Genomic DNA, 16801 nt, shown 5'->3' with positions numbered 1-16801 from the left:
CTTCTGGGATTGCTCTTGGTTCTGCTCTCTCTGGCCAGAACAGAAAATATTCTCCAAAAATAATGGTTTCAGGACCATGCTTACATACAGAGAGCATGGTCCCTCTTATCTCCCAGGCCAATCTTAAGGCCATTTTACCGTCTCCTTGGAACATTATGGAGTTCACAAAGGAAGACAGTTTTTCTATTTTATTTTTAAATTATTTATTGGACTTACTAATTATAATAAAGTAAATACTGGGAGGGAAAAAAACCAAAGAAAAAGAAGAGAAAGGGGCGCCTGGGTGGCTCAGGCATTAGGCCTCTGCTCAGGTTCTAATCCCGGGGTCCTGGGATCGAGCCCCGTATCAGGCTCCCTGCTCTGTGAGGAGCCTGCTTCTCCCTCTTCCACTCCCCCTGCTTCTGTTCCCTTTCTTGCTTTCTCTCTCTCTCAAATAAGTAAATAAAATCTTAAAAAAAAAGGAAAAAAGAAAAAAAAGAATCACGACCCATCCTCTCAGTCAGCTGAAGTGGCAGCAGGTACCAGTGCCCTTTCAGCATATGTGAACCCCATTCTCTGTAGGCAGGCAGACCTGCTTGTAAGATGCATGCCCCAAGAGCTGAGTGGGGCCTGCCTGGCCTGGTCTGTCCCCCAGGCCCCTGGAGGAGCCCCTGATATGAGGTGGGAGCTGGGGAGTCACCCCCGCTCTGAGCCTGCTGAGTGTGCCTGGTGCCAGTCTCCGGCAGAAGGGTCCTGGCCCCGAGACCTGCTCGCACAGGAGTGGAGGCTGAAAGCAAAGGGGGGGTCACTCTGCTTAATCTGAGAAAACCCAGAGATGGTCCCAGCAGGAAACAGCTGCCCCCCTCCCTGCCCTCCAGAGCTGTGGGAACGAGGGAAGAACAGGGCGACCTGAACTGCAGTGGTGTGAGGAGGCCTAGTGGGGAGATTGCTGAGCCCCTGGGCGGGGGGGGGGGGGGGGGGGGGTTGGGAGGCCCTGCAGCTGTGGTGGAGCCTCTGGCAGTTGCAGTGGGGGTGGGGACTCAAGGACCATGCTGGGCGGAGCTGGAGTCGCTGCTGAAGGCCGCTGACACTGACAGTGGGAAGACCTGAGCACGAAGCCTCCTCTGGACCCCCCCCCAGGGAGCCAGCTGAAAAGAGAATTGGGGAGGGCAGTTTGTGGGGTCCTCAGCCAGGTGTCGCAGAGCAGGGAAGGGGAGGGTGGCCTTGGAGTGGAGAGGCCCCTAAGTGGCCAGCGCTGTGTGCCGTCTTTTTTTTTTTTTTTTTAAAGATTTTATTTATTTATTTGACAGAGAGAAATCACAAGCAGGCAGAGAGGCAGGCAGAGAGAGAGAGAGAGAGAGAGGGAAGCAGGCTCCCCGCTGAGCAGAGAGCCCGATGCGGGACTCGATCCCAGGACCCTGAGATCATGACCTGAGCCGAAGGCAGTGGCTTAACCCACTGAGCCACCTAGGCGCCCCATGCCGTTTTAAAGAACTGGATCTGGAATCACCCTCGGCTCTGCTCTGACGTCGCTTCTGTTTTTGCTGTGGATTCTGTATCAAGGGCATTTTCCTGTATCAGCAGATAGAGCTCTCCTGCGGCTCTCTGCCGTGCCCACTCTGGAGTCGGGTTCCAGCTGGACTGCTCATGAAGGGCACAGCCGACTGGTTTCTGTTACGATTGAAGCAACTTTTTCCTTGTCTGCAAAGTGCACCCAGTTGTGAGGATTAAATAAGTTTATGTCGGAGCATTAGCAGCTTGTCCTGGCTGACATAACAATGCTAACGATGGGAATTAATTACTAGTCTGATGGCTTTCACCAGCCCCATTCATGAGGTGGTACTTGGTGAATTGTTTGTCCTCCCCCCCCCCCCCCCTCCGAATATTCTTGTAAATGCATCTTTGCTCTCTTGTCTGGATGCTTCGGTCTGGTGGATTTTTATAGCTGTTTGCACCAGCTGCTTACTCTTTCTTACGCCTTTCTTATGTTTTGCCAAATTGCCTTCTAGAAATAGTGTACCAGTTTTCAGTCTTCCTTCTAACAGAGTACCTGTCCCTGTGGCCCTCCCCACCGCCGTTCACCAGCCTGGCTATTGTCGCTCTCTCCTGCTCTTTGTCAATTCGCTGGGCCGAAGACCTATACTCTTGTTTTTTACTGACAACCCTTGGATATTAGTGCTTTTGAAAGCAGTTTTCATAGACTCAGGTGGGAGCAGCTGTGCTTTGTGTCCAAGCTCTTGGGGCCTGGAGGCCTCTCCAGCTCAGTGACCAAGAGCGGTTTCCTCATAGTGTTTCCCCGGGAGGTGGGGACAGTAGGACAGCGCCCATCTTCCAGCCCTGGTGAGGACTACGAGAGACTCTGTGGAGAAAGGGTGACTCCGTGCTGGGCTTTTGGAGTTTTAACCTTTCATGAACCTCTGAGTTAACTTTGGCTCCTTGTATGTGGGTTGGTCTGTCGACCCTCAGGAAAGGGAACTGGGGACACTTGAAATTGGGGCGTGGGGACTCCGGGATGACAGTTGCAGAGGTGGAACCCTTCTAAGTGGTGGCGAAGGCCAGCGAGTCTGTGGGTGGTTGAGGGGGATGTGGGCACAGATGCCTGGGGGTCGGAGGCCGTTTAGGAGCTGAGAGTGTCCTACGGGTGTGGGCCCTAACGTCGGTGAGGGCAATGCAGGGTTTGGACCAGGGAGGAAGATGGTGCCCCAGGCTCCAGTGTGACCTTTGAAGAAGGGGTAGGAGACAAGGGTGTTGGGTGATGGGCCAGGTGGTCTGTGGCTAATGTGGCAAGTATATAGGACCTCTTCCCCGTAGTCAGAAAGGTCTCTACACATTGCCCAGGACCCCTCTTACAGCAGAGCCGGCCCCAGGTGAGAAGCACTGTTGTAGAAAAATCCGAGTTTCTGCGCAGCCTCTGTCTCTCATGCCACATGATCTTGGACCAGTGACATCTCTTTCCCTAAGCTTCTGTGCTCCCGTCTGTGAATTATCTGGTGGTTATTAATGCTACTGCTCCGAATGCTCATTTTTGGCATAAGCAGGATTGCTAAAATGTTAATTTTTCCTAAATTAAGAAGCGTTAAGTCACTGTAACGTGAATAAAGCGATGGGGGAAGTTGGCGAGTGTTTCCACTGTGCGTTTGCTGGTTACATAGTGCGGGCTTGATTCCTCCTGCTCGTTGCCCAGTTTTCTTTTGTTCATTTCTCAGTTGGGTTTTGCATGTCCTCTTCGTGCGTGTGGCCTCTCTCTGTTACCCTTGTCTTCTCTGCCAGCAGTCTCCTCCACGTGCCGGGCCCAACTCGCCTGGCAACCTCTGCGACGCCCCGCGGAAGGCCAGGCTGATGGGGGGCCTCACCTGTCAAAGGGTGTGCCCCGGGGAAGGAAACACGACCTAAGGAGCTCTTCTCCTTGTCCCCTTGGAATCACCTGTCCGAAGATTCTTGGACTGATAATGCGTCTTACTGTCTTGCTTAACCAATCGGACGCTTGAGTGCTGTTTTCTTTTTCCAGCTCAGTTAGTCTGCTTAGGCTGCCAGAGCAAAAATACCACGGGGTGGGGGGGCTCAAAAAGCAGAAATTTATTTCTAGAAGTTCGCGATCAAGGTGCCGGTGGGATTGTTTCTCGAGGCCTCCCACATACAAGGAACCTAATGTATTTGCCTTGGGTGAGACAGTGCAGTTTCTTTCTGAGAATCCTCCGGCCAGTTGTGTGAGTGTGAAACCTGGAAGAGGGCAGAGAGGAAGCCTTTGCAGAGGGAAGAACTGACCATTGAAAGTGTTCCTTTAAGACACAGTGTACCTGTCCGCGTTTACTGAAGGCGGAGGCACACCGATTGCTGATGTGACTTACCTGCGCCGAGTGCTAGGTCTGTCCTTCTGTATCCTGAAGACTGAGCCCTGTGGGGTCTGGGGATCCGGTGTGGCCAGGGGGCAAGTCCCTGGGGCACCTGCGGTGTGACAGGAGATGGGATAAGAGCGCATGTTTCTGTAGAGGAGCAGACCAGAGGCACATGTTCCTGGGAGGCGAGGCAAAGGTGGTGTCCCTACATCTGTCACCTGGCAGTGGAAAAAGGTACCCTCCATGGCTGCCTGGACTTCCGCATACTCTTGAGAACTGCTCATGCTCTTGGGTTTTCTAGCATCACTGCACTTGTAACGCCTAGCATATTTGTGGTCTCTTCAGTGAGATGTCTCGCGTTGAAGGAATGAATTGATGCTACCTGGTAAGACTTCATGGTGCGGGAGGAGGCTTTGCCTTCCTGGGACACTTAAAAACGGAAATTCTTCCACAGCCCCTAGTAGTGCTGGGTTACCTCGAGATTCCTGAGCTGGTCATTCAGCTCCAACACCGTGGACCTAGTTTACTTCTTTGTGGAAGGATTCTTGTTCAGACCCAGGATTGGGAACTTTTTAAGGAACGAGTCCAAATGGGTGTGATTGGTTTTCTTAAATGGAGATGTTGCTTTGGGGGAGGAAACGTAAGAAAATGGGTGGATTTAAAAATGTACGAACACTACAGAAGTTGAGGATTTTTCTTGAAGGAAGACGAAATGGGCATCTGTGAATTTCTCTTAAATTTTTGAGTAAGAATTGAAGCTTTTCTGGGGAAGGGAATAGATTTCTGTGCATTTTGTCTGAGTAAGGGTCTTCCCAGTGTTGAATATTGAATAGAACTGTTAGATTTTTTTTTTTTTTTTAATTTGGGCAGAAAGGTGGGTTTTCTTTTAGGTTTTATATGTTTCCTTAGTTATTAAAAGATTTTAATGAAAAATTAAATGTAAATGGCTGAATAACATTCTGTGTGAAGGGGCGGCACATTTTCGTTCTGGAATTGACAGACCTTACCTGCTCTTCTTCACCCTGCTGTCCTGGGTGATAGTCCTTTGTGTTGATAAATTCTAACTACTGGTTTGAAACCTGTTTCTGGTACTTTTTAAAGGGTGAGAATGAAAAGCACCAATTATTTGGCCCGATAAAGCACATTTTAGATCTGAGATAGCTAGATTGCTTTGAGTATTTGCTTAGGAGGAGGAGGAGACTAGAGGACCACTTTTTTTTTTTTTTTTTTTTTTTAACCCCCTCTGAGAGGGACACCTGTATTCCTTCAGGTGACTGGTCCCTCTGTGAGCGGGCTGGTTCTGCCTGGTGGCCGGTTCATGGCTGTGGGGGTTGGTGGGCACCGCGGTCGGCCACTGTTTTCCATGCTGGGGGTGGGGCTAAGTTCATGGAGGGTGGTGGGCCGGAGTGACGTCCTGGCTACTCCTCACGCCCCTCTCCTGGCTTAGGTAAATTACTAGAAATCCCAAGAGTCCTCCAGGTGCAGGAGGACTTTTAGCTTTGATTCTTAGGGAATTCTGGCCACGTCTCAGCCAGATTTAGATTAGAATCAAAATGCACTTTTAAAAAACCCTTATATGGGGGCTGCCTGGGTGGCTCAGTGGGTTAAGCCTCTGCCTTCCGCCCAGGTTATGATCAGGGTCCTGGGATCGAGCTCCACCCCCTCTCTCTGCCTGCTGCTCTGCCTACTTGTGATCTCTCTCTGTCAAATAAATAAAATAAAAATCTTAAAAAACCCTTACGGACAGCTTTCACAACCTCCTTGGGCGTCATTTTCCACTGCCTAAACTTAACTTTTGGAGTCCTTCCTTGGCGTACATGCTCACCTGAAATGATCATGTAGCTGATGCCCCTTCTGCATACAGATGACCGGCTCGGGGTGGGGGCTGCTTCCCGCTTGGGCGAACCCTGCCAGGGAACAGCCTGTTCGCCGACCCCCTCCCTGTGTCTGCTCAGCCGTTCTCCTTTTCTCCTGTGTCTTGGTCCTCCGTGGTCTGGCCCAGCTCCATTACTCATACCGTTGGGATGTTCCCTGTGTCGTGATTTGCTTCAGGTCAGGGATGAGTTGTAGTAATTCAGGATTAAACTTCTGGTGCATAGCAGGTTCTCAGTGATGGTTGCTAAAAAGGAAGAAGGCCCAGAGCCAGTGTGAAAATATGGAGCTCCCTCCAGCTCAGTAGTTCACAGGACGGCTGTGAAGGGCGAGCCTGGAGGCTGGGACTGGCCCTGCTGGGAGTGCGTGTGGGTGCACGTATGGAGGGGGCGGCCAGGATGGGGCTCACTGGTGGTGTAAGTGGTACCGGACACGTTGGGTCACGTGTCCCTAGTGACTGAACGGACTGGGACGAGAGCGTCAAGAGGAGGCTGTGTGCCCGAGCGGAGGGCCGACTGTGCGCAAGCCAGAGCCCTGAACTGGGGTGACCGGGGTGCCCGAGTGTCCCTGGCTGGACCCAGGGGGAGAATGAGATCACGATGCTGACATGGGAGGAGGGTGCACACGCGTAATTGTTCACTCCCGTTTGAGGACATCGAGTGATCTGTTCTGTGGGACAGGAGGGCGGGACCAGCGAGGTTCAGTAAATAGTGGGTGACCCAGAAAGAAGCTGTTGGGCCTTAAAATGGTTCTGCTTCCTCAGACAGACAATCTGATTTCTTACTTTGAAAGTATAATAGATGCTTTTTGGAAGAATAAAGGTAAGTGAAACAACAGCTCAGACATGAGCGAAAATTATATCCAGGGGCGCCTGGGTGGCTCAGTGGGTTAAAGCCTCTGCCTTCGGCTCACGTCATGATCCCAGGGTCCTGGGATAGAGACCGCGTCGGGCTGTCCTGCTCAGCAGGGAGCCTCCTTCCCCCTCTCTCTCTGCCTACTTGTGATCTCTGTCAAATAAATAAATAAAATCTTAAAAAAAAAAATTATACCCAAAGTAGGGAAGCCTCCCATGCTCTCGCCCCATAAAGAACTTTTGGTAATGTGTGATGGGTGGGTTTTCCCAGAGGGACTCTTGTAAGAGTTACTGGTGAGGGGCCGCCTGGGAGGCACAGTTGGTTGAACACGTGATTCTTGCTTTCCGCTCAGGTGATACCAGGGTGGTGGGATGAGCCCTGTTTCCGACCCCACGCTCAGTGCGGAGTCTGCTTGAGATGCTCTTTCTCCTTCACCTGCCCCTCCCACCATCTCTTTAAAAAAAAAAAAACCACCTTACTGGGGTGCTGCCAGGCGTAGGAGCAGAGGAACAGGGAACACAGAATCTGTTCAGCTTTTGTTGTACAACCCCAGTTGCCCTTGCCAGCATCGCTATCTAAGAGAGAAAGAGAGAGATTGAGATTCAGGGCTGGGCTGCCAGAGGAAGGGGTGTTAGGGTTGGAGACGCAGATCTGGGAGCTCTCGGCATTTAGAAGCTTCGTTGGCTTTCCGTGCATATTTCCCTCTGAGTTTTCCCTGGGAAGAGGGGACTGAGCTCATCATCCCTGCAGATGAGTCCAGAGCTGCCAGTTGGAAATGGGAGATCTTCAGAGATGTTGCAAAATGCCCGTTTTACTCGTGGTACTTCCTTGTTTGTTTTAATATGACCTCGTTCCTGTTCCTCGGAGTTTATTGTGCTTCCGAATCACCCGGGAGCCTGTAAACACAGATGGCTGTGGACTTCAGCCTAGAGATTCGGATTCTGATTGTGGAGGTCTGGGTGGGGCCTGAGCATGTCCACCCAGTTGTCAGCAGGTGGAGGTGCTGGTCGGCGGGGGTCCACACTTTGAGAACCACTGTCACACTCATTGAGACTTCCAGAAAAATCGGTGCCCCAAGACAGTGTTCCCATCGGTGGCTTCCCAGTACAACATCCTGCATAGAACCGTGCAGGGAGGAACCCCCTGCCCCTCGTGTGGAATGCACAGGCTGTACGGCAGGTGCTCGCCTTCTCTATGAACAGCACTTGGAGGGAGGCTTGTGTCTTCCCTGTGTGCTCAGGGCTTCAGGGGACAGGAGGCGAAGTGAGCTGGCTCAGACTGTGTGTGTGTTGGGGGCGGGGGGCGGCGGCTGCACTGCCCCCGAGGGTGGGAGGGCTTCTGTCAGCAGCTTTCTTATCCTGTGGATAAATCAGTATCTGTCTTCCTGCAGTCTCACATTTGAGAATTAAATAATCACCCTCACGGATGTGACAGGCTCTTCATAGACGGACCTGAAGGAACAGCAGAGGTTTTGCAGAAGGTTCAGAATGTGTCCCAGGGCCTGAAGCTGTAAAGATTTAAATTAGAACCGGGAGGAGGTTGACATTTCTGTCTCCTGAGGTACATGTTGGAAGATTCGAAGGAAAAGCAAGTAAACAACATCAAGCATCAGTGGTCTAAATCAAGTACACAGTGCTTGGCCTCAAAATTAAATATTAACTTCCAATAACAGAAAAAAGCCCAGCATTGAATGGAGTCTGATAGACTAAAGAATGGAATAAAAATGTGCCATAGAGGGCGCCTGGGTGGCTCAGTGGGTTAAAGCCTCTGCCTTCGGCTCAGGTCATGATCCCGGGGTCCTGGAATCGAGTTCCGCATCAGGCTCTCTGCTCAGCAGGGAGCCTGCTTCCCCTTATCTCTCTGCCTACTTGTGATCTCTCTGTCGAATAAATAAATTAAAAAAAAAAAAAACTTAAAAAATAAGTGCCATAGAAAATACTTAATAAAAATGGGGACCTCAGGGTGACTCAGTCGGTTAAGTGTCTGCCTTCAGCTTAGGTCATGATCCCGGGGTCCTGGGATCGAGCCCTGAGTTAGGTTCCCTGCTCAGTAGGAAGTCTGCTGCTTCCTCTCCCTCTGCTCTTCCTCCTCACTACTCCCCGCTCCCCAATAAATAAAAATCTTTACTATAAAATAAAAATGGACATGTGAGATGGGCCTTAAAAAAGGGCCACTTTCCAAGGGAAGTTCCCTGCAGTGAAAACTTAGCACTGGCAGCCCTTGCTTTGCACAACCGTGTGACACATGAACTTGGGCACCTGCAGAGCAGAACTGCCTCTGTGTTTCCTGGGCCCCATGGAACCTGTGGGGTTCTCGTGGGTAGAACTCTCTCAGAGCCAGCACACCATGAGAGGGACATGAGAGGGGAGATGCAGGGCTTTGTGCGGTAACCACAGAGTTCAGAATGAGGGGACAGTCACAGCTTCCTCAGCCACCATCTGGAATGGAATGTTCCAGATGTTTTTTCCCAAGATTTTATTTCTATGAGAGCGCAAATGCATAAGCAGGGGGAGGGACAGAGGGAGAAGCAGACTCCCCACTGAGCAGGAGCTTGACAGGACACCTGTGACACACATGACGTACGAGGGGCTCCTGTGGCTCCATCCCAAGACCCTGGGATCAGGACCTGAGCCAAAGGCAGATGCTTAACTGACTGAGCCACCCAGGCACCCCTTGATTTTGATAGTTTTCATTAAAAAAAAAAATATATATATATATATATTTGATTAATTTGACAAGACAAACACACAGCCAGAGAGGGAACAAAGCAGGGGGAGTGGGAGAGGGAGAAGCAGGCCTCCTGCTGAGCAGGGAGCCTGATGCCAGGCCCAATCCCAGGACCCTGGGATCCTAACTTGAGCTGAAGGCAGACGTTTAATGTGGTTGCCCCAACTTTGATAGTTTTAATAAAAAACAAATCAAATTGAGTACTGAGGTGAAATTGTTTTGTCTTACTTCTTTTTTTAATGAAACTGAAAAATACAAGCTTTTTGTTTTTAGGAATATTTTAAAAAAATTTATGATTTAGAACATAAGGTAAAATTCCAGTAAGCTAGGAAATAGAATGTTTCTGTCACTTTCTTATTGAATGACTGATGTTAGGTCTTTGTGATAACATGGCGTCTTCTGAAATCTGTGAAATCTGATAGCACTCGTGAGCACATCATAAGGCTGTAAATTCTGCTTTATAAGAAGCAGAGATTCTGCCCAAGAAGATCAATAATCTTACGTATTTGTTTCCTTTTTAAAATTTTTAAAAAATACGTATTTGAGAAAGAGAGAGACAAGGGGTGGGGAGGGGAGAGGGGAGGTAGATGCCCTGCTGAGCTCAGAGCCTGACCCGCTGCCAGCTGGTCCCAGGGACCTGAGAGCACGGCCTGAGCCAAAACCAAGAGTCAGAGGCTTCATCCCCTGAGCCACCCAGGAGCCCCCTTGTCTCCTTTTAAATGAAGTCAGTGACCATGAAGGTTTTGTCTTGGGTATACTGGTATGAGACGGACGTGGTGTGTGGCTGGCTTTCAGGCACAGAGGTGACAGAAGGCGGGTGAGGAGTTAGGATGGATTCAGAGGGGCTGCTTCCTGGGCTACAGGCCACAGATGGTCACAAATCCTATTAGTCTTGTCACCCAGCACCTGCTCTCCTGTGGTTGATGCCTAGGCTTGTGGCACTGGGTGCCGTGGCTTCTTGAAGTTTCTAACGGGACAGCTCAATTCCGTTTGCAGCTTTTCCCTAGCTGTGGTTTATCTCGCCGTGCTCGTTGGAGCTGGGGGTAGTGCTGTGTCGGTGTCGCTCAGTTGGGCTTTCTCGAGAGGCCCAGGCTAACCTCCGCGGCCCCTTGCACCAGCGACGCCTCGCCTCTTGCCCTCCTACAGGGCATCATCTCTGAAAAATACTCCAGCCACCTGCCCATGGAAGAAGTTTTGCTGTTCTTCATGAAAGGAATTTTAAACGTCTCGAATAGAGCCGACTAGCCAGAGTTCATCCTTTTTGAAATAAGGTGTGGAATAAGAACCGCTACAGAACCAAAAAACACATCGATTGCATGTGCTCTTATTTCTGTGGGTTATTTCATTCATGATATTTTGAAACTGGTCACAAGTAAAGAAGCCTACTTCTTCTTCTTCTTCTTTTTTTTTCTTTTTAAGATTTTATTTATTTATTTGACAGAGATCACAAGTAGGCAGAGAGGCAGGCAGAGAAAGAGGGGGAAGCAGGCTCTCTGCTGAGCAGAGAGCTGGATGCTGATTCAAGACTCGATCCCAGGACCCCAGGATCACTACCCGAGCTGAAAGCAGAGGCTTGAACCCACTGAGCCACCCAGGCGCCCCAAGAAGCCTTCTGATTTATGAATCACCTTTTGTGTTTTCCTGTGAGAGAGGTGGGACTGTGATTACTATTTGTTTTAGAAAAATTACATGTGTGTGCGTATATATAGAAAGCGTTGTGTGATCTCGCATGAATCCTCTTGGTCTGAGTTTCAGGCTCCTCCTGGGCAGGCCTTCTCAGATCACACACCAGGGTTGGGAAGGGACATCAGGGATCATCTGGTTCCTCTTCCCTCACCCCATCCCCCCCACCTGGTGATAGTGGTGGCAGGTGGCAGGTGGCAGGCCTTTGCTCTCGCTCTGGTGCTAGCCGGTCAGCTCTGGGCCTCAGGAGGCCACCTGCTCTGTGTTTGACCAGGCTTAACAATCCAGAATTTCCTTCCCTCTGTAAGGCACATCTACACCCTCACTCCCTGGTTGGAGGTTTGCCCTCAGCAGCCTCCTAACAGAAAATATCTTGGCTTTTGCCACCCCACCCCCACTTCCCATAGAAAGAATCTGATGGTAGTTGTTAAACCAGGTTAAACATTCGTGTGATGTTTGTTTATTAACTATCCTGGATACTTAAAAAAATTTTTTTTCTTGAGGTGTTAATACATTTAAGTGGTTTTAAATCCAAGCTTTGAGAAGGCTTTCATGCAGTGAGGCGTCTCTGTTTGTCTGTCTCACGTGCCTTGGTCCCTAGCCAACTCATTTCTGTCCTCAGTGCATTAGTGGTACCATTTTCCTGTGTCCTTACAGACTTTTCTTACACACATGCCAGTAGATACATGAGTGTGTCAACGCATACACACATCGCCGCCTTTGTCCTCATGGAGGATGTCGCACCCTGCAAAGCCTTTTCCCCCCAAGCCTTGTCGTGCATGGCTGGGGTTTGTGCACAGCTGCCCGTAGAGCACACCCTTGTTCTTACGGTTGCTTCATGTTCTGTGGTACAGATTTTGTCCTCAAACAAAGCAAAACAACCATCTTCCTCCTAATTCCTGCACCTTGGACTCGAACGCAAGGCTGGCCCAGGGTGCAGTGGGATGACATTGCTGGCTCTGGACCTTGAATAATGCAGGTGGTTTACTATTGTCACAGTGTTGAGTCATAATAGAGCTTGAGAGAAAATAAAATCCCCAAGATTTTTTTTAAAAAGGAAGCGCTGTGCCCAGTGTGAGGCCAGTACTCACAACCCTGAGACCAAGAGTTGCATGCTGTGCTCACTGAGCCAGCCAGGCACCGAGAACTGCGAAGATCCCCCCATTTTTGATGCTCTTCCCTCCTGCCCCCTGCACAGCACCAGGCAGCCAAGCACAACACATCCCTGTAAAACTGCACTCTCAAGGTTGGACCTGTCCCTCATCTGATGTAAGCTTGTTGGTTTCTGATCCAATTTTTTGACATTTTCTCCATTTGTGTGTTTCGGTTGTTAATTGCATTAGCCTGCCATCCATCCTCACCCACATGTTCCAGGCTCACAGTGTTTCTGAGTTAATAATAGAGCCTGAGACCTAACACACCTCTGCCACCACCTCCTTGGAGTTGTCTGATGGTTATACTTGGGATGGGCACTGACCCCGAGGTACGACTCAGCCCCACCCAACTTAATATTAGTTCACCCTCCTGTTGTCTCCTTGTCTAGAGGAATATGATCATGGTTTGGCCAAAGTCTCTGTACACCAGGTATGCAGCCTTGGAGCTGTAAATCTTATCAGAAAAAGAAGTAAGTTTGCAAATCTTATTCTTGGCAGACCTTACTTATGTAGATTGTTTTCTTTTTCTAGCTGATGGCAGGCTATTGAGTAATTCACCCAAGAACTTTGTTTTGGATTGATGTCATTTATTCACCCAGCCGTTTACTCCCCTGGGAACATTTGGGTGCCAGGGTCTTTACTAGAGTCTCGGAAAGCTGCGGTAAGCGAGCTCTGTGGCCACCCTGGCCTTGACCAAGCTCTGTGCGGACCATGACTCTTGCTGCTCCCAGTGATCTGTCTAGTGACTGCCTTCTCAGAGCTCTGTCTTTGGCACAATAGCTAATTTTAAGATTTTATTTTTTAAAATAACCTCTACACACACTGTGGGGCTTGAACCCACCACTCCAGGATCAAGGGCTGCACGTTCTACTGACCGAGCCAGCCAGGCGGTCCATGATAGCTAATTTTAAAAGTAGCAACAGTGAAGGGTGAAAGAAGCCATCTGGGGCACCGTGGGAGGCCCTCAGCAGCCGGGGAGCCCTGGGAAGACGTTTTTCAGAGAATGTGTTCTGTTAGCGGAGAGAGAGAGGAACCAAAGAGCAAGTTGGTGATCTGGCAGTGGGGAAAGCTATCCTAGCCCAAGTGTGTCGTTTATAGTACGATTCATAGCTGCTTTTTTCTCGAAGTTGGGACATTTGCCCATCTCTTGTGTCTGATTCCTTTGGGATCACGACAGATTCCCTTAGCCACTGTGGGAGGTGACTCCTCAGGATGAGTAGTAGAGCTAGTAGTCCTGGGCATCATCCCAGTTCTGGGGCTTTGGGGCCCTGGTTCCCCCAGCTTGCTCCTCCCCCGGCCTCAAATGAGGATAGGAAGGCTTCAGGCTGGAGCATGAGCGTGGGTAGTTACCTCAGGGGATCTTCCTCTCCTTCCAGGAATCAAGAACAGGAATCTCTTGGGGTGGGAGCCCGCCGTGGAATGATCTGGAACTACAGGGCTGCAGATTCTGGGAACACCCACGGTTGCACCTGGTTCGCTGGCCTGCCGAGGAACGCGCCAGGCCCGAGGCTTCAGATGCATGCGGCAGGCCATTTCTTCGCTGTAAAATCAAAAACACTAAATGTGTTTCTTACCAGCTTTGTTCAGGTGTGTCCTTTTCAGGATGCTAGGAGCCCTTGGCACAGGGACATGAGTCACGTTTTTGATCCTGTGTGGGGAGATTCAGACACGGGACCACAGAACTCATTCCGCGGCTTGTGTTCTTGGGGGCCGCCTGAAACCCAGACCTTCCACATCCTTCTGGTCCAACTACACATTCCAGAAACCCAGACTTCACTTTACTGAAGAGGAGAGGTCAGAGTTACGACTGCCATGAAAAATACAGAACTTTAGATTTTGAGCTATGATTTTTGGCTTTCAACAAAGTGCAGTTGTTTATTACGATCATTTTTAGAACTATAAACAGAAGATAATTCTTGTGTTAGTGATCTTGGGGGAACTTCAACATGTTTCCTGTCTTGTGATTAGAAGTTAGGAACAAAAGCGCCATTGATAAATGGATTCTTTGAAGACTTTTTACATGGAGTTCGACCAACTCTTCTGGTAAAAAAGAGAATTTTTAATTAGCGAAAGAGAGCGACTCTGTGCGTTGTGCTGGAACTCCTGCCAGCTCATTCACTGTGTGGCGCTGTTCAGTGGCGCCCTCCTTTCCCAACTGTGAGAGCGCTGAATTACGGGGGATTCGTGGCGTTCCAGAACTGAACATTTCTTCTTGAGATCCACTCTGAAACTGTCCACACATGGAAGGCTTCACATTCTTGCTGAGGTGTACGTCTGAGTCCTTTTAGGGACTTAGCGGGGAGGCCCGTGGGCCTTTGAGCATTGCCCAGTACACGGCGGATCCTGGACCCCCACCCTGCCTGCTCCCCCATCTCCTCTCATTTAGGGACCGGTTTTCCAGGGGAAATGGTGGCAGTGGTGAGATCTATAAGGAGCCCTGAACACCATGGCTCAACTCTGTTCAGAAGTTAGAAACAAAAGAAACAGATGTAAAGCTAACGCTTGGAAGGCATCTTAGTTGTGGGAGGTGAATTCATTGCGAGCAGTGGGGAGTCAGCCTGAGGCTTGCCAGAAGCTTCCAGGTCCTGCTCCACGGACAGCCTGGCCTCTGTGCGGCAGGTGGGTGTGGCTTCCTCCCTTGTCACGTGTCTCCTCCCTGTGGGCCCTGGGTCCTCTGGCCTCCCTCCAGGCGGGCTTTGGTGGTGGGCTGTCTCCCCTTCACCCTCCTCGGGGTGCCTTTTTCCTACGCACCCTTTCTCTCTGAGTATTATCCATGATGTCTTCTCTTTGAGGGACCAAGGACAGGGCCCTGTTGAGATTTTACCCCTCTTTTCGCCTCCCCCATGCCTTTCGCTGTGACTGCTGTGCAGGACAGAGCAGCCTGGTTACGATGAGCCCGGCCCCATCAGCTAGGCTCCCCGGTCTCCGTCGCCGGCTTGAGTAGGCTGCGGTCCCCACCGTCCCGCTATTGTGTGATGATACAGAAGTTAAGACGCAGGGACGGTGCTGCACTGTGTCATACTGTCTTCACACGGCTTCCCAGCGGTGAACTGGCACCCCGGCCTCCCGTGTTCCCGAGGGAGTCTTGCCCTTCGAACGAGGGATCACAGGAGCTCGTGCTTCATTTCCAGGGAGCTGGATTGCGTTACAGTCGGCTAAGAGGGGTCCCTTCCTCCCTTTCTCCCTTCTGCTTTCTGCTTTTCCACCTTTCACAGGATGTTGTTCAAACCCTGCTTCGTTCTTGCCTTGAGTCGCAGTGCTCCTCAGAGCAGCCCCTGCCGGCGGAACTTCCTGTGAGCGTGGACATGTCCCATCGCTGGTCTGCCTGTCGGCCACGGTGGCCGGCCCCGAGGCATATGGGCCTGTGGGGAACCTGAAATGTGGCTCATGTTACTAAGGAACTGACTTTTTTTTTTTTTTTAAAGGTTTTATTTATTTATTTGACAGGGAGAGAGATCACAAGTAGGCAGAGAGGCCGACAGAGAGAGGAGGAAGCAGGCTCCCCGCTGAGCAAAGAGCCCGATGTGGGGCTCGATCCAGAACCCTCAGATCATGACCTGAGCTGAAGGCAGAGGCTTAACCCGCTGAGCCACCCAGGTGCCCCGGAACTGACTTTTAATTGTAATTGATTTATTTCAATTTAAATATCCACATGTAGCTGGCGGTTGCCATATTAGCGCAGCCATGGCGCTGAGAAAATATGACTCATGTACAGGGAAGAAAGGCTTCAGTGGCTTACTGTTACTTATGTGCCAGACGGCATGATCAGTCTGAAGTGGGGCTCGGAGGAAGGGGCGGGGTCCCCCACCCTCAGTGTCCATGTCCGACCTCTGTACCCAGCTCTGGTTTCCGAGTGCTGACTGCCGCCTGGACGTCTCTGGCTGCACGCTGGCAAGGGGACCTCAGATCAAGACATCCACCTTCTCCTATTTCCCTTTGCCTCAGATTCACGTTCCTCCTTTATTTCCTGCCATCAGGTAGCAGCAGCCCCCGTTACACCCAGACTGGGAGCTTGCGGCGGTGCCTTCTTCGCCTTGCAAAACCAGCCCGTCACCCGGCCATGCTGTGTGTCCCCCCACCCCTACCCCGGAAGAGCTTTGGACCCAGTCCCATGTCCTCCATTCCCCAGAGCCACAGCGTGCTCTCCGCCAGAGCAGGGGCGTGGACCACGTCATTTGTGTCCTGTCCTCTCCTCTCCGGACTGTCTCTGCTCCTGCCCTCCAGTGAGCCTGTCACTCATCTGCTGGACGTGTCTGCCCTGTAGCACGCAGAGGATGATGTCTGGCCTCAGCAGCTTCCCTGTCCCTCTGCACGTTGATTTGCTCTCCATTTCGAGGTACCCTCATGCTGCTTTTGTCCTCCCTTTTCAAAAGAATTGTTCCTCCCTTTTTTTCCATCTTTAGGGCCTGGCTCCCATGTCTGCTTCTCTGAGGCTTGCCCCAACTTTCTGGCCAATTTCCTTCTCCCCGCCCCTTACACGTACATCATTTCTTCCTCCTCTGAGTTCCTGTAGAATATATGATTTGTTGCTGTGATTAAATTTATTGTGTCATCTTGTAATTGTGTGTATGTTGTTCTCCTGGGACATAGAAAGCAAAGTGCCATAGGCTTGAACTCTGTCTTACTGACTCCTTTCAGCACTGTTCTCAGAGTAAACACCTTGGGTGATGACGACGTGGATGGAGCAGACCATAGG

General features: G+C 50.6%; 1 protein-coding gene across 2 annotated transcripts in view; it reads left to right on the top strand.

The window, feature by feature from the left end:
• NEDD4L (NEDD4 like E3 ubiquitin protein ligase) overlaps positions 1–16801 on the top strand; it is a 329515-nt gene that overhangs the window by 81881 nt on the left and 230833 nt on the right. The gene's annotated exons all lie outside the window — the stretch shown is intronic.

Source organism: Mustela lutreola, chromosome 11 (assembly GCF_030435805.1).
Source record: "Mustela lutreola isolate mMusLut2 chromosome 11, mMusLut2.pri, whole genome shotgun sequence".
In the NCBI taxonomy this organism is placed as follows: Eukaryota; Metazoa; Chordata; class Mammalia; order Carnivora; family Mustelidae; genus Mustela; species Mustela lutreola.
Note: the sequence above shows the minus strand (reverse complement) of the source record. Positions and strands in the feature narration are given on the sequence as shown.